General features: G+C 34.7%; 1 protein-coding gene across 1 annotated transcript in view; it reads left to right on the top strand.

Annotated features, from left to right (window-relative positions):
• The first annotated feature begins 5,392 nt into the window (after positions 1 to 5,392).
• Positions 5,393 to 27,749, top strand: part of LOC118184511 (uncharacterized) — a 76,935-nt gene continuing 54,578 nt past the window's right edge. The window contains exon 1 of the mRNA XM_035354194.2: positions 5,393 to 5,455. The gene's annotated coding sequence lies outside the window, so the exon portion shown is untranslated. The remainder of the gene's footprint in view (positions 5,456 to 27,749) is intronic.

Here is a 27,749-nt window from a genome sequence, read left to right on the forward strand (position 1 = left end):
GCCGCAATCAAATATAGCGGAACGGGTCAATAGAAATATTGTGAAAATTATCCGTAGTTATGTTAAAAATTTTCATAAAAGCTGGGATAAGTATGTCAATGAATTTGCTTTTGCCCTTAGGACCGCAAAACATGATACAACGGGCAAAACTCCTGCTGAGTTATTTTTAGGCAGAAAGATTATAACGCCGTTAGATAAATTATTTTATGTGCAACAAAGAGCCCCAGAATTTAAAATGGGTGATATAGAAAAACTAATTAAAGAAGCAAAAAAGAATACTGAAGTAGCACAGAGAAAACAAAAGTTGTATTATGTCTTGAAACGACGGGGAGTAACTTATAAAGTAGGGGATGAAGTATTAAAAATTAAGCATTCACTTTCTTCAGCACCAGAAGATAAAACTGCCAAATTTTTTCCACCATTTGAAGGACCATATGTCATAGAAAAAATAACTCACGTTGTAGTAGTGTTAAAAGCCAGGAATGGTGAAACCTGCTCCGCAAACATTGATCAAATCAAACCCTACTATGATCGTAATAAAATGCAAATATTTACAGATCTTTTGCAGGATCCGGCACGGCAGACACCGCAGGCACAAGCTCCAGAGGTGGAACAAGGACAAGTACAAGGGCAAGCCATTAAAAGGCAGGAGCAAGTGAAAAGAAAGTTTTCCCGCGGAAAAGAGAAGGTAACAAGAAAAAGAAGCCATTCCACCGTCCAGAAAAGAGAGCTCACGAACACCCCCAGAATGAAGAAGGGAGAAGGACGACGTATGCAAAGAGAGCCAGGAGAAATGACGGCCACTATAACCCGGCTCTAAAACGGAAGATCTACTCATCCGACAGGACTCTCCGCAGCAAATGTCGCCGAACTGCGGAAGGGCCACCAGCGGCGGAGGAAAAGTTACAAGGAAAATTTGAACGGCCAGCAACGAGGTCCAAGCAGGAACGCGAAAGAAGTTTCCCGGTTCCGCCAAGACCAGTTGCCATCAAACGGCCAAGACCACAGGCAGAGGCGAAAAAGAAGGTATTCAAGGGTGACCGAACTGGAGAAAAAAGAAAGCTTCTAGAGGAAGGCACTGAAGAGCGTGCCCGCACAAGAAGGAGGATAAATCAAACGAGAATCTGTGCTACCTTCCAGGACTGGGCTCAGAAAAGAATGACCAAATATCACAAAGATAAGTAAAATTTTATGTTACTTTGCAAACTTAAGTTAATCTTTCATTCTTACTGCAAGTGGCAGATTTCAAGAAGTTTTACCTCATGCGAGGTCTACCTTTATCGCCAAAAAGGCGAGAAATGAGTTGTTACCGATTTTGGTATTATGTTTTTCAAATACTCGCGCGTAAAACTAAAGTTGATGTATAATAGCGATGTGTAAATACTTAAATATTGTAAAAGTTATTGTATAAATTTTATTTAAAACATTCTGGCAAGAAAGAAGTTTTAGTCTGAAAGACTTTTTGAAATGTATTATTTCAATGTAGAAGAATTGGCACTTGCTTTGAAAAGAATAGAAGTTAACAATGTACTACTAATGTATGTTTTCAAATGCGTAAAATTAACGGCATGTTAATATGTTCTTATATACAATGTGAACTGTTATTTTAAATGTTAAGAAATACCGTGATATGGTAAAAGTGAAAGTAATGTTAAATTTTTTTTTTATTCGTGTGACTGTAAAAAGACTAAATTATGGTGAATATGTGTTAAAGGTTGAATGAATGTAGTTAGGCTCTCTGACGCTACACTTCAGAGTTAGCCACTTTCAGAATAGTACCTCAGGGTTTAGAGTTGAAGTTAGGGTGTGTTACAAGGTCTTGGTATGTTGAATTTTAACACGTTAGTGTTTTGATTGTAGGAGGAAGTGTTGAACACGTATACATAAACACAATCGTGTTTGGTGTTCTTTTACAACACATGTCAGAGAGCACGGGGAGAGATAATTAAAATGAATTAATATGAATTAATTAGATAATTAAAATGAATTAAAATGAAGGAAATAAGAATGTTAAGAGAAATATAAATATGCATGTTACTTGCCATTTCATTGTGTAACATTTCATTAAACTAGTTTTCCTTCCAGATCTCTGGAAGGAACCAGATTTGAATAAAAAGCTCCTGTTTAGATGCAGTACAGATGTAAAATTGCGTGTCCTTGGAGCTGCTATTGTAAAAACAAATTTCTTTTTTTTAAATTTCTAGTTTCTAGTGAGAAATGTTTGTAAAAGATTGGCCTCGCGTTAGTTTCTAGAGCTAAAAGTTTTCAACAAGGTCGTTTTAGACCTCAGTTTCAAACTAATTAACTCTGGCGGGAAGTATGTAAGGATCTTAAGTTTTACTAACGTTTATTTTATTTTAAATCATTACTATCACTTCTTATTTTCTACTTCCGTTCAGAATTAAAAGCGTTAACTTATTTATGCAAAATTTGTCTGGCGAACGCCAAGTACTTAAGTGGTGGCTTTTTGCCAAGCGAGAGAGAGGAAGGAGTTAGTCGAAGCAGACCGCTTACCTTAGAAGTTTACTCAGTTGCTGGTTGCCTTCCAGGCCAGAGGTTTAATCCTCGTGATAATTTTTAAACGTATTGTAGTGTTAACAGTTCTCTGTACTACATACGGCTTCCTGTTAATATAAGGCCAATCTTCCACGTTTATTATTTCAAAGTTAAGTTAGAGTTTAGTTATATTTTTATATTCTTACGTTTAGACCACAAGTAGTGGGTCTTTGTATTCCGAAGTACGGAAAATATTGTAAAGAGAGAAAAATAAAGGGTTTTGTATATCCTTCTTGTGTATCCTGTCTACTTCCCACAGTTATTGAACATAGCTTTAGTAAGCTCCCTATTCGGAGTCAGGTCCTTGCATGTTCCCAAAGAAAGTAAGACGGAACATTGAACCTGATAAGATAAGGTCATGCAATTACTTACCTTCCTTTTTCTAATCTTTTTTAGATTATACTTTTCATGAAAAATTACCAGTAAAAACTTTATAAAAAATCATTTATTAGTCGGTTTAAAATTCTGTTAAGTGCTATAAGTTGCATTAATTTTCTATGCTTAAGTTTCCTTCTTACTTTATCAACAAAAATGTATTAGTAAATAAAAAATATGAAAGTAAAAATTATCCTTCTTTCCAACTTGCACCCAAATCATTATGGGAATATCCATTTACAATTATTAAAGCCTGAAAAAAGCATGTCTGTGATGTTATCATCATGAGATGATTTGTAGATACTTTACTTTTACCACGATATTTTCGACGACGATGTTCTTAAACTGCGAAGTTTTTGAACCGCTTTATTTTTGACGACGATATTTCGTACCACGATGTTTTAGAACCGCGATGTTTTCTCTCTGCAATGTTTTCTCTCACGATGTTTTGTAGCATGACGTTTTCGCCTTGCGTTGTTTTCTCCGCGACGTTTTCGTCTGTTTTTGCCGCGATGTTATCAGCGGACATCCCTCAAGCAAAAAAGCTTTATCTATGTCACTAGCGGCTATATTTTGTGACTGACGTTACGATAGGAGGAAGTTGTAAACTTGAAAACTTCTACAAAAAGCCCTACCAGAGGTCACTAATTCTGCTTTCATTATACAACCCTCTTGGCAGGAATTCAAAATTTAGCCTCGAGAGTAAAAGAACTCACTGTATATCTTTGATAAGGCCAAAAATGTACCTATGCCGCACCAGCTTAGACCATCTCTCTCAAAACATAATGCAAAAATTATATCCTTTCCAAAGCAAACTGCTTACAAACAGTGTCACTGCCCGTGGTTTTTGTGTAATAGAATTATTTAAAATGATACAAATATAGTTTTCTTGCATTACTGTATTTTTAACAAATTGACTTAACTTCTTTAAAAAGACTTCAATCTCAGAGTTTTCTACGACTGTACTTACGGAGTATGTCTCTCGAGTATAATATAATTTTTAAAGGAGAGTTCATCACGATTCCAAGCGGTGGAGGTTAACCAAAAAGTAATCATAATATTTTTAGGACTTCTAGTTTCGTACATTTTATCATATTTTTATGTTTACATATCAAGGGGATGGAAATAGTTTTGTTAGTCAATTGCCCATACTTCATTAATTTAGTGTCGTCTGTACATCCGTCAATTATTATATTCATAATATTTAATTCCATGGACATTTTTATTGTTTTGCATATTCAGCCTTGTTCTTAGCTTAGCAGCAAAATTTTGCACTAGAGCAGCGCTTAGAGCATTGTTTCATATTTTCGCTCAACTCTCTCACACAGTGTATCGAAAGGTTGAATTAGAAACTCGCAGTTGGTTATAAGAAACATGTTATAGCACAGGGGTTTCCAAACATTTTAGCCAGCAGCTCGTGTTGCCTACTTCACGAAGATTCGAGGACCAAGGATCAATTAATTCATCATATCATGATGATTGATGTAATTATGATGAATAGCACACAAAATTTTTATAAATTTAAACATATACAGAAAAAAAATAAGATTAAAAAAATCATTTCTAAAAATTTTTATGAACAAATCAAGAATGCACGAATCCTTCCGTGCACGAAAAGTTCCTATTACCATTTAAGGGTTAATTTACACCATTATCTAAGACATCAATTTTCTTTTTAATTCTGAAAGGGTTCAGATTTTAACGGTTAACCGAAGAGTCCCTTTGAAAGTTTAATGCAGTTTATCAGATATCTTCATCTCTACTTCCCGGTAACTTGAATCTCACCCATTCTTACTGTTGTTTTTGATACTTCCTTAGGTCAGTCATCTATAAATAATTACAGAAGGTGAATGTGTACCTGTGACTCGTAGACTGAATCCCAGATCTTGTTTTGTTTTGCCGTGATGGGTCAGTTCTTGTATTAAATGAGAATAAAATTTAACAATTAGAAGGGGAAATTTCGACGTTTCTTCGGCAGGTAGTTTTCGAGGGTGAGTGTTTTTCATTAAGACCAAAGTATTCACTAGGCTGACAAATTAATTAAAAAAAATTACGGAAATTCATTCTCTGAGGAAGGAGAAAATGGCGCGAATATTTTTTTTTTTTTTTTTTAATTTTTTTATTTTCAAAACCTGTCGATAAAAATCTAGGCGCGGGATAAGCACAAAAACATTCTACACAGTATTAAACGAAACAGAAGTTCCAAATACAAAAGAGTACAGGCCATATTACAAAGGGTAGATTTTGTGTTATGGCAACTTACGTCATAACTTTCCATCTAAAAAGGGCAATCCTGGTAATTTCTCTTTGTCACATCAAAAAGGTGGTCTCCGTTGTAAAATATTAATGCCTCTTTATCTTTCGTGTACTAAACGCAGATTTCGTCTGTGTCATCAATAAGCAGTTAGCCAATGTAAAGACTCCGAGGCGGACCCTGATGTGCATGAGTGATTCCAGCGGTCAGGTTTGTTTTATGAAAAACACACCCCCCATTCCGGACCAGAAAATCGCCCTTCTGTATCAGGTAAGTAGTGTTTCATTCGTCTAATTCATTAAATTCCTTTCCAAAATATTTTGCATTTTAAAACTAATTTCTTTCTTCTGAAAAAAATTTTTTAAAAAAAATTCTCTGCGCTCACAGAAAGAATAAATATTATTCGAATCGAATATATCAACAGTCTTGATGAAACTGCATGTCGAATGCACGATGTGTATTTTCAGATCATACATTCAGCCGAAGGGGCAGAGTTTTTTTTTAACAAAATAAAACCTTTTATGAACACAAAAAAATATTTTAAATAAATTTTCAATTTCGCTTACTAAGCATTTGTCAAAACACACACGAATAATTATAATATTATAACAAAGGGGAAAAAATCCAATTTATGTTTCTTTTCTACATGAAAGAACCTGTAGGTCATTTTTGTTGTTTATTCTTCGTAAATCAAATATATTGACAGCTAAATCTCAAATTCTTAGCCTAACATGTTTTTCAAATAATTCCAACTCATTTAACAATGATAAAATTACTTACTTAAACGAAAACTAAACAACTTATGAAAACTTTTTAAGTTTTCAAAGAAAATTTACCAAGTTAGATAAAACATGGGAATAAATAAAAAAAAAACCTTGTCGCTTTCTCTTATTTATTAAATTTCTTCTAAGCATATGTAAAAATACATATATTTGCATCTAAATGATAAACTTCTTCTTACTACAGCTTGACACTGGATGGGCTTTCGTTTCTGATAAAGTTTGTAAAAATTACTAGAAATTGTATTCATCACGAATTGTAGATGTTGATTGGTCACTGTTCTTTTCTTATTAATTTTCAACTGTGAAAAAAGAAATTGTTCACATATAAATGTATTTCCAAACAAAAAACAAGGCAATTATTCTTAGAGCCGAATTTCGTACCTAAGCTTATTTATTTTTTGACAAGTACGAATAAAATTTATCAAATCTTTGAATAAAGTTTATACCGCTTGAAATTTAATTAGCTCTACTTATAGATTTTCTAGTGCATTTCATGTTTGCTTTTAATGGAAATAAAAATAATGTAAACTCAGACTTCAAACTTCGAAATCTTTGCGACAGATATATAATTTAAATGTCTTCGCGGGCAGCATAAAATTGCTTTAAAGCCCCCATGCGGCCCTCGTGCCGACAGGTTAAGATTACTAGAATATATTATTTTTAACAGGAGTTTGAGTCTGAGACATCAATATTATTGATTCCCAAAAGTTGAGAAGATTTAAAAGAATATTTTCTTTACAATTTCTTGTTAAATTTTTCAAAAGAATTTTGAACAGTAGTAAACACTTTCAAGCAATGCAGTTAATCCACACTTATGAAAATTGTAAAATAGTAATACGTAAAACTTGCTTTGATTTTAAATCATTTACAAACTTCGTCATGTTTAGCGTTTTAGTTCTGAGCTTTTATCATTAAAAGCTGGATAAATATTAAACCGCTGATACAGAAAGCTAATACTTGTATCCCTCTTATAACACAGTATCCCTCTTACAAGGTAAGAAAACTGTGGAAACCTTCGCATAGCATAGCAACACGGTTTTATTCTTGTACATTCCTGAATATACTTAAAACCCCTTACAACGCTGTATGCATGCACACATTTCGGCAATACGATTTTTATTTTAAACATTTATAAAATTAAATTACGTACTATGCCATCATGTACAATAACACGAGTAACTTATTTATTTATACACACAAAAATAAAATACTCACATTCTCACGCGTCAAAATTCTTTTGAAATTGAGTCGTGCCTATTGTTATTAACACAATATGTAGCTTGTATTTCAACTGTTAATTTGGTAGATTGAAAATTACGTAACAGTGATTTAAAAAAATATTTGAACATTTTTTGAACATGCGTTACTAATTAGCTTAATCCTTTTTAGAAGTAATTATAGCGATATTATATTTCGGTCTCAAACTATACCTGAAAGTGAGGAAACAACTTTAAAAAACATTTTGATTTCTTTGGAGAGAAAAATAAATTCTGAATCCTTTCTTGAAAGTAGAAAAAGACATCTGATGTTGCAAAAAGTCTTCATTTAAACGAAGCAGCAGTGAGAACTATTAAAAAATTATTTTATTTTTTAAATTTTCGAAACGCTTGCCTCAATTTTGTATTGGTTCTTAGTCTTGTATAATACGTTATCGCATAACACGGTATTTTCTACACGAAACATATCTACCGTGCTATAAAACGAATACCTATACAGAAAATAAAAATCTTAAATTCAGATGTGCGGTTTTTAATAGTTTTTTTAACCAAAACAAATTTTGTGTCAATATTATCATTTTTCTTTGTCGAATTAACATCAGCCTGATTTCAGTATAACAAAATCCTATTTCAGCTGCCTTATCTTAATATAATACCGAAGAAATGGTTAAATTTCCTAAGCAAAATAATTTTTTATTCCACATTTACGTCATGTTTTAATGATTTTTTCCCTCAAAAATGAGGAATCTAATTAAATAAATAAAAATATTTAAAAAATCTGAAAGCTCTCAGATTTTATATTACGCTCAAACGGGCCCTTTTTTCATCTACAGACACATACACGTTTCGAGAGCATTTCAGCTAACGCCATTTTGAGCTAAAAACATTTAAAAACGGCCTATCTTTAGGATTTCCGATAGATAGTCTCGCGAGCTGGAAATAAAAGTGTTTTATTCCGTATAGTGTTGCCACTGCTTGCTTTGAAATTTTTGAGTTTTTTTAAATCAAAAATTCGTTAAAGTTTAACAAAATGTGAAATAGACAATAAAACAAATTCTAAATTCGGGCTTCCGGGTACCCATGTTCGGTTAGAGAACTATGTTATCCAAAATTTGATGAATCTAGGTACCTTTTTTTATTTTTATTTTTTTTTACAATGCTATAAATATGCATGCATTCATGTAGATTCATTATTTAGTTTTTTTTTTTTTTTTAATATAATTAAATAAATACAGGGTGATAATATTTGGTGGCAACAATTTGAAAAGTGATACATCGCATTTAAGTGATTCAACGCAAAATGCCCTTTACGAGACTAACATTCCTGCTGGCCCAACGCCCTTTTAAGCTATTAAATATATAAAACAATATCTTCGCTTTCATATAACCTATGTCCATAAAAATCCCTACCGGACCTTAATTTTCGCACCAGTTGGTCGTAGATATGTATTTCTTTCCATTTGCAAAAATTTTTTAAACAATGCAAATATTCCTGTTTGTGCATTTTTGAATTCCAAAATATCAATTTTACGAAAATTATGAAATTTAACTTTTTACATCTTCATCAGGTTCCTATACTTAGACATTTAAATACCTCGTTACCAGCACTCGATTAATCGATAACATCAAAAGAAAGACAGTTTTGAATGTCTGCATTGTAATCGAAATTTAGGCGTATAAGATTTTTTCCCCCCACTAACGGGCACTTGCTTGTAACTGCATTGGTCACTACTAAGGTCGGAAATAGTGACCATTTTATTGTGAAGGCGATTAATAGGCGGCCACCGCTAACTCCTATGAAGGGAAGACAATTTTACATACATGCAATCTCCGGCATTTGAACCCGAGCCCTTCATTTTCTCAGTCAGGCTTCCCTAACCACTATACCGTCTGAGAGACTAGGCGTATGAGATAAAGAGGTATGTAAGAACTGAACAATCTGATTGCTTAGATGTTGAAAACATTCGGGCTATATTTCTGCCGCCCAATGTATGAAGACTTATCCAACTAAAGGGTCCAGAAATCATCCAAAGTATAAAGATGAACATATTCGTAGCCAGGATCTGGGTAGGGAAGTGCAAACAACTTTACATTCAGAAATTATATTGGACTGGAATACTCCAGCCAGTAGTCGAGTGGAAACGTAGCTGAGTGCTAGGTAATATAGCACAAGATTGGATTTGCTGCGATCTGGCCAACTACATCAGCATTTTCATGGTTTTTCTCGAGTATCCGTGTCAGATAAATATGAGGTAGTTTCTCATAGAAAATTCTCGATGAAGACATCCCTTCCCTTAAAGCACATAGCTGCAATCACATACGTTTATAATGGGATCGTATAGCATTACATTAGTTTCTTATTTTTTATTTTACATTAAAGCACTCATGGAGGATTCATGTAAGCCCGAGAGGGGAAATTCGTAAATGAAATGTAATTTAACCCTTCCTTGGACTTCTCTTTTCCACGTGAACTCAGTGATAATTCGCTACACATTTCATAAGTATTCTCGCTGCCAAGGACTACCAGTTTAGCTAGAGTAAGTTGTAAGACAGAGCGTGTTTCTGCCTTTTGCTGGCACATTACATTAGTTCCTGCCAGCTCTATTTGTTTAATTATTCGGGTTTGCGTTATTGCAGCCGACATTTGAATTTGATACTGCGGTTAGAGTTTTTGAATCAGATAAAAATTTTAATTGTGTAGTCTTTGACTACTAGTTTTAAATTGAAATTGATTGTTACTTAAGTTGTGTGAATACGAGTTGTGGCTGCTTTGTTAATAATAATAACATGCATTAATGTTCAGAGTTCATGTTTAAATAAAAAGGTTTATTTTAAACCTTTCCAAGTCTGTAGTTACTTTCAGACATACTGATACGTCTATTAGGGTATTTGACTATTTAACTTTTAGCAGATAAAGAAAAACCTTATAAGTGGCCTACGAACTAATTGCGAATCATATCACAAGACAAAGCGACATTTATTCTGCCCCCCCCTACGCCAAGATCGCAGAATCCGCCGGCACCGAGACCTCCCATGGAAAGTTTTGGATTCCTCGTAGGTACGAGAGTCAATAAAACAGGCCAGGTACATTTGATGGCAGAAAACGTTTTCAGAAAATGCTTTCCCATACGGTATAGAATATTTGGTGTTGGAGGAATGGGAGTGACAGCCGCCCAAGACAAACATTGTCAATGCATAGGTAAAATAACCTTACATGTGCAGGTGAAGAATGAAAGCCAGAAGGTGCTTTTCTTTACTGTAAAAAATCTACAGGCGCATGTAACATTGGGTAAGTCTGCGAAGGCAAAAATGAATTTTCAGGAAGCTACGGTGCAGCTGGACATGAATAATCTGGTAGAAAAGAAATACAACCACCGACCTTGCCCTTGAAGGAATCGAAGTCGAACGAGGAATAGAAGCTGGAGCAGTTGATGACACAATTTTCTGAATTATTTGATGACGATCCAGGGCTGACTCAAGTGGTAAATCACAGTATAGATACGGAAAACAACCTCTCTGCCGAGCAAAATCCTACAGCTATGATGAAGTCAAAGAAGAGATTATTAAAAAGTTAATATTAAAGAAATCTTAAATAAATATGAGTTCTATAAATAACTCTTACGCTAGCTCATAAGTATTATGCCGAAAGAAAAATGATAAGAAAACTGATAATAAAAAACGGGCTGTAAAGTATGGCATTTATTTACAGTTGATTACAAAAAACCAAATAGCATAACAAAATATTCAGTTTATCTAATACCAATAATTGAGGAAATTATTTGAAAAATTAAATTAACAAAATACATGACGACGTTATACGTCCCCTTTGATATTTTTAGATATGTGTGAAACTAGAGAATGTGTAAAAAACCGCATTTATTACCTAATCAGGAGTTTATGCATGAGAATGCCGTTTGGTTTATGAGGAACACCCTCCACGTTTCAAAGTGCAATGGATATTATATTGAGATCTGTCTTCGGAAAATCGACATATGTTTACTGAAACAGTAAAACTGTTACCAGCGAGATAGTAAACTAACATAGTCGGGATTTACACGAGGTGTATTCGTTTCTATAAAAAGCAGGGTTAAAACTAAATGCGGCCAAATGTAAATCTGCAGCCAAAGAACTTCGTTACTTGGGCTATAAGATCTCAAAGGGAATCAAGACGGAAAATTCCAAATTTGTAACAATAAAAAATTACCCCAACTTCGAAAACAGCAAAAAATGTTAGGCATTATTTTTGGGCTTGTGCTCCGATAATAGGACTTTTATCGAAGAGTTTAATCATATAGCAGAATCATTATTAAATTTTAAAAGAAAAAAAGCCAGATTCACCTGGTCGGCCGAAGCAAATACGATTTTGAAATACTGAAAGCAGTATTAATTGAAGTACGCATCTTAAAAATTCTCTGAAAAGGATGGCAAATTAGAAATCTCAGCAGATGCATCGGTCTTTGCAGTAGGAGCTGTGCCTATACAAGACGGACATCCAGTTGTACATTTTAGTGAGATCCGACTCAAAGAAATTATTCCCCAACCGAAAGGGAGCAGTTCTGTTGGCGGTTCAGAAAGTTTGAGTTTATTTTGGGAAGACACCTATAAATGTCTACAGGGTGTCCCTTAAATATTGTGACAAACTTCTGGGAAAAGTAAAGCATATCATAATGATTAAGAATTGCATAGGAAGCCATGCCCAGAAACTTCATTGTACTCCGTCAGGGTGTGCTGTACAGGACAGTGCTAGTGGAAAGGTGAGGATTGCCTGATTCCAGTGGTAGGAACCATACGAACAGCGTGGAACGCTATACTAACGTAAAGCTTCTAGACATGCACTTAGTATATGGAATAGCTGAGGGTAATAGACGAACAGCTGCAAGCATTTATCAATAACGCTTCCCCGACAGACATCAACCACACCAGTTTGCACGTCTGCATGAAAATTTGTGCAACTATGGAGTGTCGGGAGTGTTTGTGCTGGGCAGCCAGCAAAAGTGTCGTGTCTCCCTGTAATTACATTTATTCATTAAATATCATGTTCTTCGCACATAAACCACAAAATTCAGTTCAAGAGCAATATCGCAAAATAATTTTAAAATGAGCATATGTTTAGAATTTCTGATACACAATCTCGCACGCTGGAGATAAAATTGTTTTTTCTGTACAACGTTGCGATAATAGAACACATTCCAAATTTCAAATTTTGGCTTCCAGATGCTTTTATTCGCAGGAGGATTACGTGATTCAAATTTTAATGGCTCTAGGTACCGTTGTTTTATCACAGTGCGAGAAACATACATATTGCTGTGTGCGTACGGGTTCGTTTGAATTGAATGCACAAGTCGATGAAAAAGGGACAAAATTTATTACTATCACAACAAAAACTTCCTCAGATATTCTTTCACTATTACAATATCTCACAGTAGTTATCTTAACTACTCAAACGTTCAATAGAAGTTAATTCAAAACAGCTAATCCGCGAATTCGCTACAATCAACAAGAGCAATTTTCTAAACAAACTCTTAAAACAACAACAAGCTAACTAAAATAACTGACTAAATTGAGAGGTTTTCCTCCTTTTTATAAGATTTTTAAATCGCAATAATTTGAAAAATGAAATAACGCGTGTAGTAAATCAACGCAAAATGCCAAAACGAAATTTATAGTCCTTCTGGGTAAATTGCCCCTTTGTACTAAAAACATTGAAAGCTAATACAAAGGTGTAAAGCTATGAGTCATAGCTAGATCATTATGCACATGACCAATCTTATATTCTGATCGGTTGACGAAAACCTTAGAGTTCCAAGTGAAAGTGATTTTTAAAACTGTTTTTCAACAGTTTTAAAAAGTTTTCAGATACTATAGCATACGTTCTTTATAACTACTTAGGCAGCTTTTGCTGTTAATATATTAGAAGGGAAAAAATGCATTTATTTATCATATATTTTAATTTAAATTATCCGTACGATTTTCAATATTATTTATTTCATTCTGGACGATATATCAAGAGCGAGTGTCCTCGCAAGCTGCACTTTCTCCAGATGATCTCATAAAACATGATCAACTAAGTTCTAGAATTTTAATTATCCGGAGAAACCTCTTATCTGAAATGGACGTGATCCCGTTGCTGCCGGCTGAAAGGATGAAAGTTAGTGACTACTACGTAGGAACTTTCAAAGATTCCGTATCACACACATGCACTAAATAAAACGAAGTTAAAACTTCTAACTACATTTTTCATCCAAAATTATTCACATCACTAGTGAGGCTTAAGTGTGTGAAGCGATTTCATTTTTTAAAAAATCAAACGGTTTGAAATTGTTATAATTACTTGCAAAACAGGTTAAGTGACAAGTATTTCATCTGAATTACAGCATTTCCTCACGTATTATGCCCTTTTTTCTTTAACTAATTTTATCGTCTGAAAATCGAGAGCGGAAAATTATGCGAGTTATTTAGTTTCTGAAGTCCGCGGTTACAGTAAGAAGATAAATGAAAAGTAATCATATATGAACTACTGGTAACTATCAAAATATTATTTCTTTGAAAGCAACCTACATTCCAACCAGAATACATAGTAATGTTAAGAGTAAAATATTTGATGAATACTGAGACATCTGACGGTAACTGAGTCAGACACATCACGCCAGTGACACTTACTCGGCTCAATTAGCTTAAAAATCCCCGGGAGACTCTCACATGAATCAGACTTGACCTCAGTTCCCGAGAAGAACATTGAAGAAAGGAAGGAGAAAGGAGTGAATAAAAGACATAAATTTCAAAAATTCGAAAACATCAGCAGTAGTTTGCAATGAGCTGCAAAACGCTGCAATGAGCTGGAACGGAAATAACAGAAGTAAGGTAAAATCAAATGTTTGGGAAGTTTTTTAAGTCTGAGAATCTCCCACATCCGGGTACCTCAAAGAAGAATCTGCGCAAAATATGTTTCAAATAATAAATGCAAAGCAAAATAAAATAGATGAAATGCTAATACAAAAATGCAAATACAAACTGAATACACTGAATAAATATAGAAATAATGAAGGAATTCAAATTACCAGTTGCCAACTAGCCTTCAAATGGGAAAACTACGTACAGTACAGGAAGGGGGAAATTATATTAACAGGTTTAAAATTTTCAAAAAGCGCAAAACAGTTAGGGGGGAGAAATACGTGAGGAAATAATGGTATACGTAACATCCCAGATTAAAACATAAGTAAGAAATGCCTATTTTAAAATAATAAATTACTTAGTTTATTAGTCTATAACAGAATGATTAAATTCGAAAGATAAATATCTTATATTTTGCGGAATGGCAACAGACTCGAATGAAAAGAGAAATAAGGCAAAGCTGCGTTTTGAGACGAACAGCTGTCTGTTTTGGGCTAATGAAGTAGGACTAGTACCACAGTATCAAAATGGCGTATAATTCTTTCTACAAAAAAAAAAAAAAAAAAAAAAAAAAAAAAAAATTGTTTGTATGTTGTCCTCTAAATAAAAAATTCCCTTTTTTCCTTTTTTGGAAAAAAGACATTTGACTTTTTTCCAAAATTTCACACCACAGGACTTGAGCGACTTTGCTTCTTAATGCATTGTCACACGTATAATAGAGCATGAATATTCTACGGCTTTATTTGGTATGCATGGTAAAAGATATCCAAGGTGTTTGAGAACAATTCATCTTCGAGCTTAACCAGCTACGAAAATTACAATGAGAACAAATCGATTATCAGGGTTTTTCTAAGAAAAACAAGAATATTTTGCTAAAATATCCATCTTGCTGATTACTAACGCCGGAATGAAGTCATGCTCGCCTGACCATGAGCGGACATCAACCAGAACCAGCTGGTCAAGCAGAGGAGCCTGCTCTATATTTAATTTTCGCTTTTAGTCTCTATAGATCACTTCAAACCTAAACCGTAACTAAAAAATAAAAAAGAAGACGTTTCATTAGGTCGCGGAGATTTTCATATTATTATTTTATAAAGGCCTAACGAGGTAAAAACACTAAAGAGTTATTATTGAATAATTTGTTACTAGAATTACAAATATCTGCTTCCAATCCATAATTGGCATAAAGCAGTGGCTTAGCTAAAACTTTTGCAGCCCCCCGGGGGGGGGTAACTGGGTTTCCCTCCTGTCTTGATGTACAAACAAATAAGATAAAGAATTTAAATTATTATTATTTTATTTTTGTTTTTAGCCAAAGGGGCGTTAGCCCAGATGGGCTATTAGTCTCGAAACGGCATTTTTGCGGTTGAATTACTTGATTGTTGACATCAAATACTATCGCCCTGTATTATATATAGAAATTAAAATTTTTAAAGAAATTAAATAATGAAGAATCTTCAAGAATGTATGTATGTTTCTCGCACTATGAAAAGCAACGGTACCTAGAGCCATCAAATTTTTGAACAACGTAGTCCTCTACCAGAATATGGTCACCTGGAATCTGGAATTTTGAATTTAGAATTTGTTTATTATCTATTTCATATTTTATAAAACTTTAAAATAATGATTTTTGATTAAAAAACTCAACGGAATAAATTATTTTTGCTCCAGCGCGCAAGAGTGTCTATCGGAAATTCTAAGAGATGCTGTTTTTGAATATTTTCAGTACAAACGGGCGTTAAAATAAGCCCAAAGGCTCGTAATATAAAATACTATTATTATAATTATTCATTCTATTCGTAAAACCACCATAGAAATTTTAGAGATTTATTTGATTGCTCTTGCTGTTATGTAAACAATATAAAAAGATTTCTTAAATGAAAAATACACATTTTTAGTTCTAAAATATTTCTTAAATGATTTTAATTTTGAAAACATTTCTCACGACTAGCAACACTTATAGCAATTAACAGGAAAGTTCGCACTAATATTTGGAATTTTTCTGGGGATTGTATTTTAGAATAAACTGCCAAGTATTCAACTCTTCCATGTTCAGCTTTCAATTTCCCTGGCAATAAAGGAAATAAAACTCTCAAATACTTAATTACGAATTCTTCCTTGTTAATGTCCTCCTGACCATAATTTAGTAGATATTTGTAATCTGCATCAAAGAGTTTCGTCGGAATACACAAGAAATACGGGCAACTGGTTCAAATCACATGGTGATTTATTGAAATACTTTATCTATGTAGGCCATTGACTTTATAAACTTAGCAAGGACTTACTACGCTTTAATTGTTCATAATACAAATTGAGCTTTATTTAATATCTTGTTGCAGTTAAAGTATACGATAAATTAATCTTCTCCTTTTAGTTGTTTAACTATTTTATAAGCTTTAAAAAAAAGCTTAATTTATTGTTATTATTGTTATGTTAATGGGTAATTCACGCGCACCAAGTTCCGAGTGAGAAAGAATGTAATAGGGAGTTATTTCTTTCCTTTATCTGGTGATGGAATTTAGCCTTGAAATGCCCAGAGCTGTATAAAATATTTCATCCTTCGACGTTGCATTTGTTCCTTGCCTAAAGCTGCAATCAAATGTTAATAAGATTTAGTAAACAACTGAGGAATTTTGCTGTAATTGTATTAGTAAAGTATTGAAAGTAAAGCAAATTCGTTATGGAAAACCTTACTGACAGTTATTCGATGAAATTTTTAGGAATAATTAAAAAAAAAACAAAGAAAGAAAGAAAAAAAGGAAAAATTTCTTGAGAATCATCGAATCAACTCTCGAAAATTTTTTTAATCTAAACTCAGGTATCAACTCATCTCCTTCAACTTCGGTAAGACCAAAAACTAATGAGAATTTTTAGTTATTACCTTCCTTTTCCTTGGCTAGTCAAGGTTGAATCTACCGGACAAACGGTTACACAAAGGGGAAAAGTCATTAGATTTAACTCAAGTATGTCAAGATCATTAACTTATTGCCAATTTTCGTAAGATATTTTCCTTGAAGAAACGGAATACTGTTAAAAGTTATCACAGCTGTTACACTGGTGTCTAGTATGTGTGTTCTTTGTTCTTGTTATTTGCTTAAAACAAATAAATAATTGTATTAAGAGCTATGTTTTTTGCTTTATTTGTTATTTAAAAATTTATTTAAAAGCAATAATTTATTAAAAAGCTTTAAACTCAGATTTTTAATAAATAATCTCTACATATAATAAAAGAAAGAGTTCTGTGTGTCTTTCGTTCGTGCTAATAGACTAAGCTAATAGACCCAGGGCTACAAAATTTGGTATATATGTGTATCTAGACAAGAGCCAGTGCACTTTGAAACGATTTTTTCAAAATTCGAATCAGATTTTTTTTAATTTTATCTTTTCCATTTTATCGAATCATTTTGAATAGTTTCATTCTTTAGAAGTGGGGTTTTGGCAACAGTTTTTTATTCTTTAGAAGTAGGGGTTTGTCAACAATTTTTCATTCAATTGTATAATGGACTGTTGACTGTTGAAATCAGCACTGTTGCCACTTGGAAAAATGAGGGCGATAATTCTGTGCTGTTTTTAAATTTAACGTTTTCTCTTGGATACTGGACGTTTGTTGAGAGAAGGCAACGGGAAGTTGGTTAATTTATTTATTAGGATAATTATATTTGTATTAAGGGTTATTGCTTATTTCATTGTAATTTTGTTATATGTAATATTTTTTTTTATAATTTGTGGTGATTTTTTTTTAATGAAGTTGTTTTTCAGAGTAAATTTCTGCGCAGCTTTTAAATTTAACGTTTGGTATTCCCTTCAGGCATTTTCCCGGTACATTCAAAAGCCAGACGAAGGCTGGCAGCGTAGCTGCTAGTTTATTATAAAGCAATAACTGAGTTTATTGCTTAATGAATATGAGGCAGATTAAATTTGAAAATTAAATATTTTACGTTTTACGGAACAGCAATACCCCGGTGCATGGAAGAAAAAAGTACTTTTTTTCGGGCAATGGCAGTACATTGCTTTTATATAGTTGAATTTGTTGATTAAAACTGAAAGAGCAACATTTTACGTTTTGCAGAGTGGCAAAAATCTCCCGCGTCGGAGATAAAAACGTTTTGTTTCGAACAGTGTTGTCATGCTCGCTTTCAGATCGCCGAGTTCATTAATAAAAAAATCGTTAAATTAATACAAAAGGCGAAATAAATCAAAAACAAACTCGAAATTCAAAATTCTGGCTTCGAGGTGCAGATGTTCGGGTGGAGGACTACGTACGTTCGAAATTGGGTTGCTCCGGGTGTCGCCATTTTTCCGCAGTTAGAGGAACGTGCAAATAGATTGTTCATTATTCAACAGTAGAGATTATATCAGTTATCAGAGAGCTTCGAGATTCGAAAGATACAAGAAATTTTGAGAACTTTTCCGAATTCTATAAAAGTTAACGTTCATGTTTCTCTAATTACATAAATAGAAACGCACTATAATTGTTAGTGCTTAACATTTCCTAGCTTTCTTAATTAGAACTGTAAAACGTATAGTTTTCCGAAACGTTCAATTAAGAATGAGGAACACGCAAAAGTCAGTCATAGTGTTCTTAATATTTCATGCATTCCCTTCTCATTCTCCCCCAGCAATAAAAGTTGCAAAAGTCACACTAGCTTTACGTCAGAAAGAGTGCAGAACGCCGTGTCAAATGCGTTTCTCCCATTTGGGTTAATTAGATGTCTTCCTTTTTTAGAGAACGTCAGCCATAGCGTAAATCTTTTACGATTTTATAACAGTTCGGAGCAAAATAGAGCTAGAAATAAAAATGAGAGAATAATTTATTGTCCACAGCATGCACGCTTATTGAGTAAAATATAGCTAATAAAAACAACAGGAGAAAAGTCTAAAGTTTCATCTTGTATGTTTTCTTTTATAAAACTGAAAAATTTTAGGACAACGTCTTTTTTCGCGTATCACAAAGAAAAGGTTAATTATTTTTACTTTCTCCTACCTGAAGTCCCGGCATTGCTCGGAGTTTATGCAGAGTGAAGAGGCTTCATTTAGAAGGCTGGAGGTAATTTTTTTCGAAATCCTGTGTTCGGAGTATTCGCAAAAAACTGATATAGTTATCACATTTAAATTCCGCTCTACAGGTTCTACACTGTTCTAGAGAGATAACTAACACGGCGCTGTCTGATGCTTTTAGTAAGAACTGATACTTGCTTTGCTCTCGGTTGAGTCTTTTTTCGGAACGTCACCATCCACTTTGTCAGATTTTTTTAGTGTTTTCGAAATATTCGCGAAAAACTGATAGAGAGAGAACTTTAATTATGTTCTAAACGGTCTATACTCTTTTAAAACGTTGCACAGTCTTCTCAAAAGTAAACTAGCATGTATCATCTAAAGATTATAGTAAAAACTAATAACGTGACTACAACGGCCGTGATATGACTCTAAGATGGGCGATGGAATCTCAAAATTGAAACCATGTGGAAATATTAATATTTTTTTTTCCTAAAAAAGCAATTACAAATTCCTTGCTTAGCGTGTATGTCTTCCACTGAGAGAGGAAATGGAACAACAGCGACGTGAACCTGAGATGGGTGACGTTCATATAAGATGAATAACTTCAGCACAGTGGTCTAACGAAAATGCCTTAGAATGTGGTGCTGTTTTTCGAAATCTTATGTAGATAGTGACATGCCTCTTTTTGAAAGTCATGTATGAAAAATTTCATCAAGATCGGAATAAAACTGTAGATTGGTATGAATTATATATACACGCAAACAAAAAAAACGGACGCTGTTCCTTAGATACATAGATTATTTCAATGTTTTATAAGTAAGAGAAATGTTAAAAAGCTAATGCTAAAAAATAAATTTGACACTTAAATTTGATATTACATTTGACGCGCTAAAATACATTTGACATTTGATTATTTCAATGAGTACATCTAGTGTAAATTCATACTTACAGCTATTATTTAATAACAACTGAAATGAATCTGCTTTCATTGCTTTTAAATTATTTCGTTTGTTAATTAACAACAGAACAAACAGAGAACACATACAAACAGAGAGCAGAATAACAGAAAATTAAGTATCTTACACGCTTTGGGGAACGATTGATTTGATTTATTGAAATTATGGCAAAGCACACTAAGGCTATCTACCTAAGGGAAGGATTGCCTTCGTGGAGGACTTTTTAAGGGAAACCGGCTCGTATACAAATCTCCCTTGCAGCAAGCCCGTTTGCACCTCGGACCGAACTACAAGTGTTCAGCGACTTTACCGTTCAGCCATTGGTGGGCCCCTTTCTGGAAAAGAAAACTAATAGGAAAGAAAACACACTTAAAAAATCTGAAAGGTCTCAGATTTTAAATTACGTCTAAAGGGGCGTTTTTTTAACGTTTTGTGTGTTACCTTTATTTATTAAATATCATGTTCTTTGCACTTAAACCATCAAATTCAGTTCAGTAGCAATGTCGCAAAATAATTTTAAAATGAGCATATCTTTAGAATTTGCGATACACAGTTCCGCGCCCGCTGGAGATAAAAAGGTTTTTTTTCTTCCCGCCGTAAAGTGTTGCCATTGCTCGCTTTGAAATCGTTGAGTTTGTTACTCAAAAATTCGTTAAAGTTTTACAAAATATGAAATGGATCATAAAACAAATTTCAAATTTCAAATTTGGTCTTCCGCATGCCCATATTCGTAGGAGGATTACGTTATTCAAAATTCGATGGCTCTATGTACCTTTGTTTTATCACAATGCGAAAAATAGACATACATTTATGCAGATTTTTCATTATTTAATTTCTTCAAATATAATACGAGACTCTAACATTCGGTGGCAACAGTTTGAAAAGTGAAACGGACATTTATAGTGATACAACACAAAATCGGAAAACGAAAACAATACTCCTTCATTCAAAATATTTTTAGTCCAAAGGAACAAAGCCCCTTTAGACTAAAAATATTTTAATTTGGCCAGTGCCAATACTCTTTTGTTAAATCGCTGAGTTTGTTTATTAAATTGGAAAGACAAATGTTGCGTTATACTGAATAGCAACGCATTTCTTTTATATCGCCAAGTTTTCTAACAAATTTGAAAGGTAAATATTTTCAGCTTCAAATTGGCAGCACACTTCAGCTCTTTAAATCGCTGAGTTTTTAATCAAATGTTCGTTAAATTAACCTAAAATTTAAATCTATAAAGATTACGGACCCTCTGGGTTGTTGAGAAATCTTATGTCGACAGTGATCTTTTTCTTGTTTTGACGGCCAAGTATGCCAAATTTCATCAAGATCGGAATAAAATTGTGGATTTCTATGAAAGACATATGCATAGATATACTTCTTTATTTGTATAGAAGATTACTATACTACTTACTGAAAATATGTCAGTAAATCACCATAAAATTAAGATATAGGTTTCTGATTTATAAGTTTATTAAGTACGTAATTAAGTAAACTTTAAATTTTTCTGAATAAAGGGCTAGAGAAATGATGTAACATGTTCCTTCTGAAGATACTAAATTTAAGGTGAGTAAAAGCTGCACAGAATTCAGAAAAAGTCAGCTGCGTTAAAAATTTCCCAAGAGCTACAGCTGGATATATACAGTTCAGCAAAGAACATCGTATTTTTTCCCCTTAATTATCATTATAGCGACGCATATACAATGTCATAATATACGAGGATATCAGCAGAGGAAACGGCTGTCTTCTGAAGAATTCTCAAAGGGCTAGTATCCTCATTACACACGAAATTTTTCATGCAGCCAGTCCGTTCACCGGAATTCAAACCCGAGTCGAGCCAGAAGTGTTTAGCAATTTTCACACTCGGCTACTGAGGCGGCGTTTGCTGGGTGTTGTTAGCGCAAGTATGTTTTAGGCGTCTCCGATCTCCTCGCTCACAACACCATCTACAACTAGTGTTGTGAGGTCTGTTCAAATATTACCGGCGATGTTTGCCAATAGGCGCCTGTGAAGGTCGCTCTTACTTATGCTGTTTAGCAGAGGATAGAACTTCTGAAACTCGGAGCCATTGCTTGAAGGCTATACCGATCGTGTGAAAAACAGTCGTTATAATTGATGCTAAAAGTTTTAGAAATATATTTCTGGGCGGCGGTCGCTGCCCCCCAACCCCCCTAAAAACCTGTTTCAGAGGAGGAATGCCTTTTGACAGAACTTTCTGGAGGTAATTGGCTCATATTCAAATTACGCATGAGGAAAATCATGAAAACTAACCATGTAACTAGCCCGTTTTCTGGAATGAATTCCGGCTGGAAGGCTCAGTATTCAGCGGCTTACACAAATGAGGCTTAATGCCTGATGAATTTTAAAGCAACAGTGTATAAAAAATTAATAAAAATGAGAAATATCATGGATCTTTTATTTAAATTTAAAGTTCTAAACTAAAAGTACAAGCTTTATCAAGTTTGAATAATTTTTTTTTAATCAGTACAAGACAGAAACATAAGTAACTATAGTACTGTTACGAATTTGGTATTTAAAAAGCTAATGTTAGTTCAGTTATAAATTAAATGGTTTTATTTCTCGCGCAGTGCAGCGCGTCTCGAATATTAAAAGAAAGCTAAGCCGGAAAATTGAAAATACAAGAGCGCGTGCATTAAATAAATAAATATCTGTTTTTGATTTCGAGAAAGTACTGGAAAATTCTAGCGCGTGATTTTAAAATCTTATAAAAGGAGGAAAACATCTCAGTTCGTGGTAGTTGCTTAGTTTGTTGTTGTTTAGAGAATTGCTCTTGTTGATTGTAGCGAATTCACGGATTAGCGTTCTTTAGCTGTTTTGAATTACGTTCTATTGGACATTTGAGTAGTTAAAAGATAACTATTGTGAGATATTGTAATACTGCGTGATAATTTGAGAAAATTTAAGCATTTTTGTTGTGATAATAATAAATTTTTGTTCATTTTTCATCGGACCTGTGCATTTATTTCATAACGAACCCGTACGCACGCAACAATTTTTGGTGTCAGGAGTGGGGTTTGAATGCCAATAACAAGAGCGATGGAGGAGCAATTGAAGCAACTCATCAGTGCTTTTGCTGCGTTCCAAGAAAAGATGGAAGCTGGCCAAGCTGCATTTAAAGAAGAAATGAAAGAAAAGATGGATGCTGGTCAGGAGAAGATGGAAGATTCCGTTAAAGGAGAGATGAGATCTGTTAGGGAGGAAATGAAATTGGGCCAGGAATCCGTTAAGGACGAAATGAAAGCCGTTCAAGCTGGTCAAGAAGATATGAAAAGAGAAATTACCTGCATAATAGAAAATAAATTTGAAGCTATGGAAGGCAGAATTGACACAGTTGAAAATAAAGTTGGACAAATTGAAGAAAAAGTTTCTTCCGTAAAAGTTCAAATTGAAGAAAGAGTTTCTTCGGTGAAAGAAGAAATAGAAGAAAGAGTTTCTTCTGTAAAAGAACATATATAGAGAGAGAGAGAACGGAAGACGTGGGCACTATCCCTTTATCAAACGGTTAATTAGTATAGCACCACGTCCACCACTATCTATAGCACCCCTTCAAAATACATAATGCCACCTGAAAGGTATTCAACGTGCACGACAAGACATACAATATAATATGTTACAGAGTTACAGATTAATATTCAAGATACATTACTGGTACATTACTGATACAAACATGACAGATGCTGAACTGATAAAAGGCTGATATAATACTTTTCTGCCGTCGAGCAACAAATTGATGATAGGGTTTCAGCCGTTGCGAAAGAAGTCGATACTTTAAAGAAATTCGTAGCGACGGCAGGGAGCAGGAGTGATGATTTTAAATTCTTACCGATGCCTGCTCGTCCACCCCTGAAGTTATCCACATATGATGGGAAGACATCCTGGGAAGTGTATAAGACCCAGTTTTCTATCGTTGCGGATGCGATTGGATGGGATTCCCAAGCTAAGGCCTGTTATCTCGTCGCTTCTCTGAGAGCAGACGCAGCGGATATCCTGCAGACGCTTCCCGAAAACCAGAGACTAGACTTTGAAGCTCTATCCGGCGCATTGGAGCTGCGCTTTGGTGAAAAGTGTTTGAAAGACTACAGCAGGCTTCAAGTAAAATCCCGTCAGCAGAAGCCCACCGAAACACTTCAGGAGCTCGCCACGGATGTTGAAAGGCTGTCACATCACGCCTTTTCGGAGTGCCCGACAGAAACAAGAGAAATCCTGTCGCTGCAATATTTCATCGACGGCATCCGGGATCCTGAAATAAAGAAAACTCTTCGAATGGCAGATGTAAAGGACATAAAAAGCGCTCTGTTGTACGCCATGAAGTTCGAGGCAGCCCAGCAAGCAACTAGTAGAGATCGCTACCCAGTTAGAGCTGTGCGAGTCCATGAGCCAGTGGATCAACTGATGGCTCGTTTCGATGATTTAGACAGACAAGTCGACGCTTTGATACGGAGTAGGAGCGAGAAGAAAGTGTCTCTAAGGTGTTGGAGATGTGGTAGTGAAGCTCACCTAAGACGGAATTGCAGAACGCCCCAGGGTACGGAATATAAAGCAGATGATTTTACCAGACAAGTCAGTGGCTTGAGACGGAACAGAAGTGAAAAGAAACTAGTTCTAAAGTGCTGGAACTGCGGAGTTGAAGGCCACATACGAAGAAACTGCAAAACACCCCGAGGTACAGAAAATAAGACCATTTCCCAGCAACGACGCAGTAAACAAATTAGTGACCATATCGAGGAACGGAGGTTGCCAGATAATGAAAAACCCTGTTTTAAAGCGCTTAAAATTTATACAGTGAGTGGCAACAGTAACAGACTGTCCATTAATGGGAATATCGATGGAGTTCCTTGCAATATGATCGACACAGGAGCTAATGTTACCATCATTAGGAAAGATTTCGCTGAACAGTTTAAAGATAAACTTATTTGGACGCCATCCTGTATTACCCTTCAGACTGCGTCTGGTGATAAGATCGACATAACTGGGAAGTTAAACGTAAGCATCACGTTTGGAAGTGCCGCCTACCATCACACGGCATATGTGGCGGATATCACAGATCCATGCATACTCGGATTGGACTTTTTAAGGAAATACAATTTTTCCTTAGACTTGAAAAACAACAAACTGCTTTCAGCATCTGATGGCATGACTATCCATCCTCAAAAAGGATCCTAGCCTGGAAATGCCGACGCCTTGTCCGAAAGATCCAGCTCGGGAAGCTGCCGAAATCATACTAGGGTCGAAAAGAAACGCAAGACTACCAGCTCTTCTCCAGCCCAGATGCTCTTCTGTCGAGACCTTCGTCTGCCTTGTAACCGCCTGTTTGATCGCCGTACGGATGCGCCTTCATCGCCTGAGGAACACATCCAAGATGTCCAGGCTCGTTTTGAAGTGATGCCCCGTTTCGCACGAAAGCGAGTGAACTTGGCGACGGAGAAAGTGAAGACCAGATACAACACGAGAGCTACTGGACATAGATCCAACAAAGGAGACATGTTGAGGTTGTGGAACCCGATTCAACGAAAGGGACTCAGTCCTAAACTACAGTCACCTTCGGATGGTCCATGTACAGTGCTGAACAGACTGAATGAAGTCTCCGTAAGTCTTCGAACTCTAAACCTAAAGTCGGTCATTACGACAGGTTAGCTCATTACTATGGCCATAGTACATAATGTAAATAATTGTAAATAGTATAAGACCATGGTCCTTTTTGTTTTTAAATGTGTATTTGATTTGATTTGTATTTAGTATTTGATTTGCATTTAGTATTTGATTTGTATTTGATAGCATTTGATTTGTTTAATTTATTGCATTTATTGTTCATGTTGTTTATTATTGTAATGTAATGCTTATTAATGCATTTATGTCACAGTTGTAAATTTAGCTTCCTGTCCAGGGATTGTACTGCCCGGGACGTGCAGTCCTTGGAAAGGCGGCAATGTTACGAATTTGGTATTTAAAAAGCTAATGTTAGTTCAATTATAAATTAAATGGTTTTATTTCTTGCGCAGTGCAGCGCGTGACGAATATTAAAAGAAAGCTAAGCCGGAAAATTGAAAATACAAGAGCGCGTGCATTAAATAAATAAATATCTCTTTTTGATTTCGAGAAAGTACTGGAAAATTCTAGCGCGTGATTTTAAAATCTTATAAAAGGAGGAAAACATCTCAGTTCGTGGTAGTTGCTTAGTTTGTTGTTGTTTAGAGAACTGCTCTTGTTGATTGTAGCGAATTCGCGGATTAGCGTTCTTTAGCTGTTTTGAATTACGTTCTATTGGACATTTGAGTTGTGAAAAGATAACTACTGTGAGATATTGTAATACCGCATGATAATTTGAGAAAATTTAAGCATTTTTGTTGTGATAATAATAAATTTTTGTTCATTTTTCATCGGACCTGTGCATTTATTTCATAACGAACCCGTACGCACGCAACAGTATTGTGGGGTTCCACCCTTTTATCTAACAACTAAATGTGTAGGAACCTAGTATATAGCTAAGTGAACAATCGCTTTAGTTTAGTAACAGAACCGTAAACTGGAGAAGGGTTAATTATCCTTTATTGCTCAAAATAACAGTGAACAGTTGGCCCCTTTCTCAGGGCAGAAATAAGACTGAACTAATGCTTGACTAAAGAGATCTAGCCGAAGCTATCAAAATTCTTAGTAGTTCGCCCCTAAATATCGAATTAGCTGGCGAAGCTATCAAGGGCACGTAATACGGCCGAGCGTAGTAACAGCTTAGAGCGATGTAGCAAGGCAAACGTGCGCTAGTCAGAAATTCTGAGTCTCTCTCTCAAAGTCAGTGGAACTTCGACTTAAATACTGCTCATTTGCGTTAAACACGATTCTAAAAACACTTTCTGGTAGGAAAGTGCGTTCAAATTCTGTCAGTACAGCGATCCTAAATAGATTGGTATTACTGTTCTGACGTTACCCAAATTCCTTCACATTCTTGGTACTTGAATCCTTTTGGATATGTATAGAGTGAGTTGGAGGGAAAATTAAGGAAATGTGACATTTCCTCAAAAACTCTACTAAAAGCAATTCTTATGGAGGAATAGAAAAAAAAAATGGAACATTTTTACAAGAAAAATAGTTAAGTCCTTTCAAGAATAAATGAAAAGTGTATTTTATGCCATCCAACGAAAATTAAAATGACCGTTATTTTCATGTTTTTATTAAATGTAAACTATTGGCTCAAAAGCCATGAATACTTACGTGAATTCATTTTCAGAACTTCCTGAATAAACTACCTCCCCCCCCAAAAAAAAACGTTTTGAGTAACTTTTCTCCAAACAAGCATGTTTAAAAAATATTAACTGTATACGTGAAAGAAAAATTCATTTCTCTAGTGTATAATAACTGATATTTGTAAATAAAGTTGAAAAACGCGTGTCCGAAAACAAAGGAGAGCAACTCTACAGGAGTTTGCAAAGCAACGCTTCTGTAGAGTTCTGCTGTATGAAAGCTTTGTAAAATTTCTATAGAATCTCATAGAGGATTATTTCTTTAAAAGATTACCTACAAGGCTCTACAATATGTATAAGAAGTTTTTAGAGCTCTATAATCCTCTATCACAATGGTGTCAGACTGGCAGCCTCCGGGCCATATTTCGCCTTCGAAACTATTTTTTCGGCCCGCAAAGCCGTTTCAATTATGTATAGGTTGAAATATGACGTTGCAAATATTTCAGGACTTTAGTAGTTGAAAGCCGAG

The sequence above is a fragment of the Stegodyphus dumicola genome, chromosome 10, assembly GCF_044657685.1.
Source record: "Stegodyphus dumicola isolate Sdum_Otavi_A_Nest chromosome 10, ASM4465768v1".
NCBI classification, from domain to species: domain Eukaryota; kingdom Metazoa; phylum Arthropoda; class Arachnida; order Araneae; family Eresidae; genus Stegodyphus; species Stegodyphus dumicola.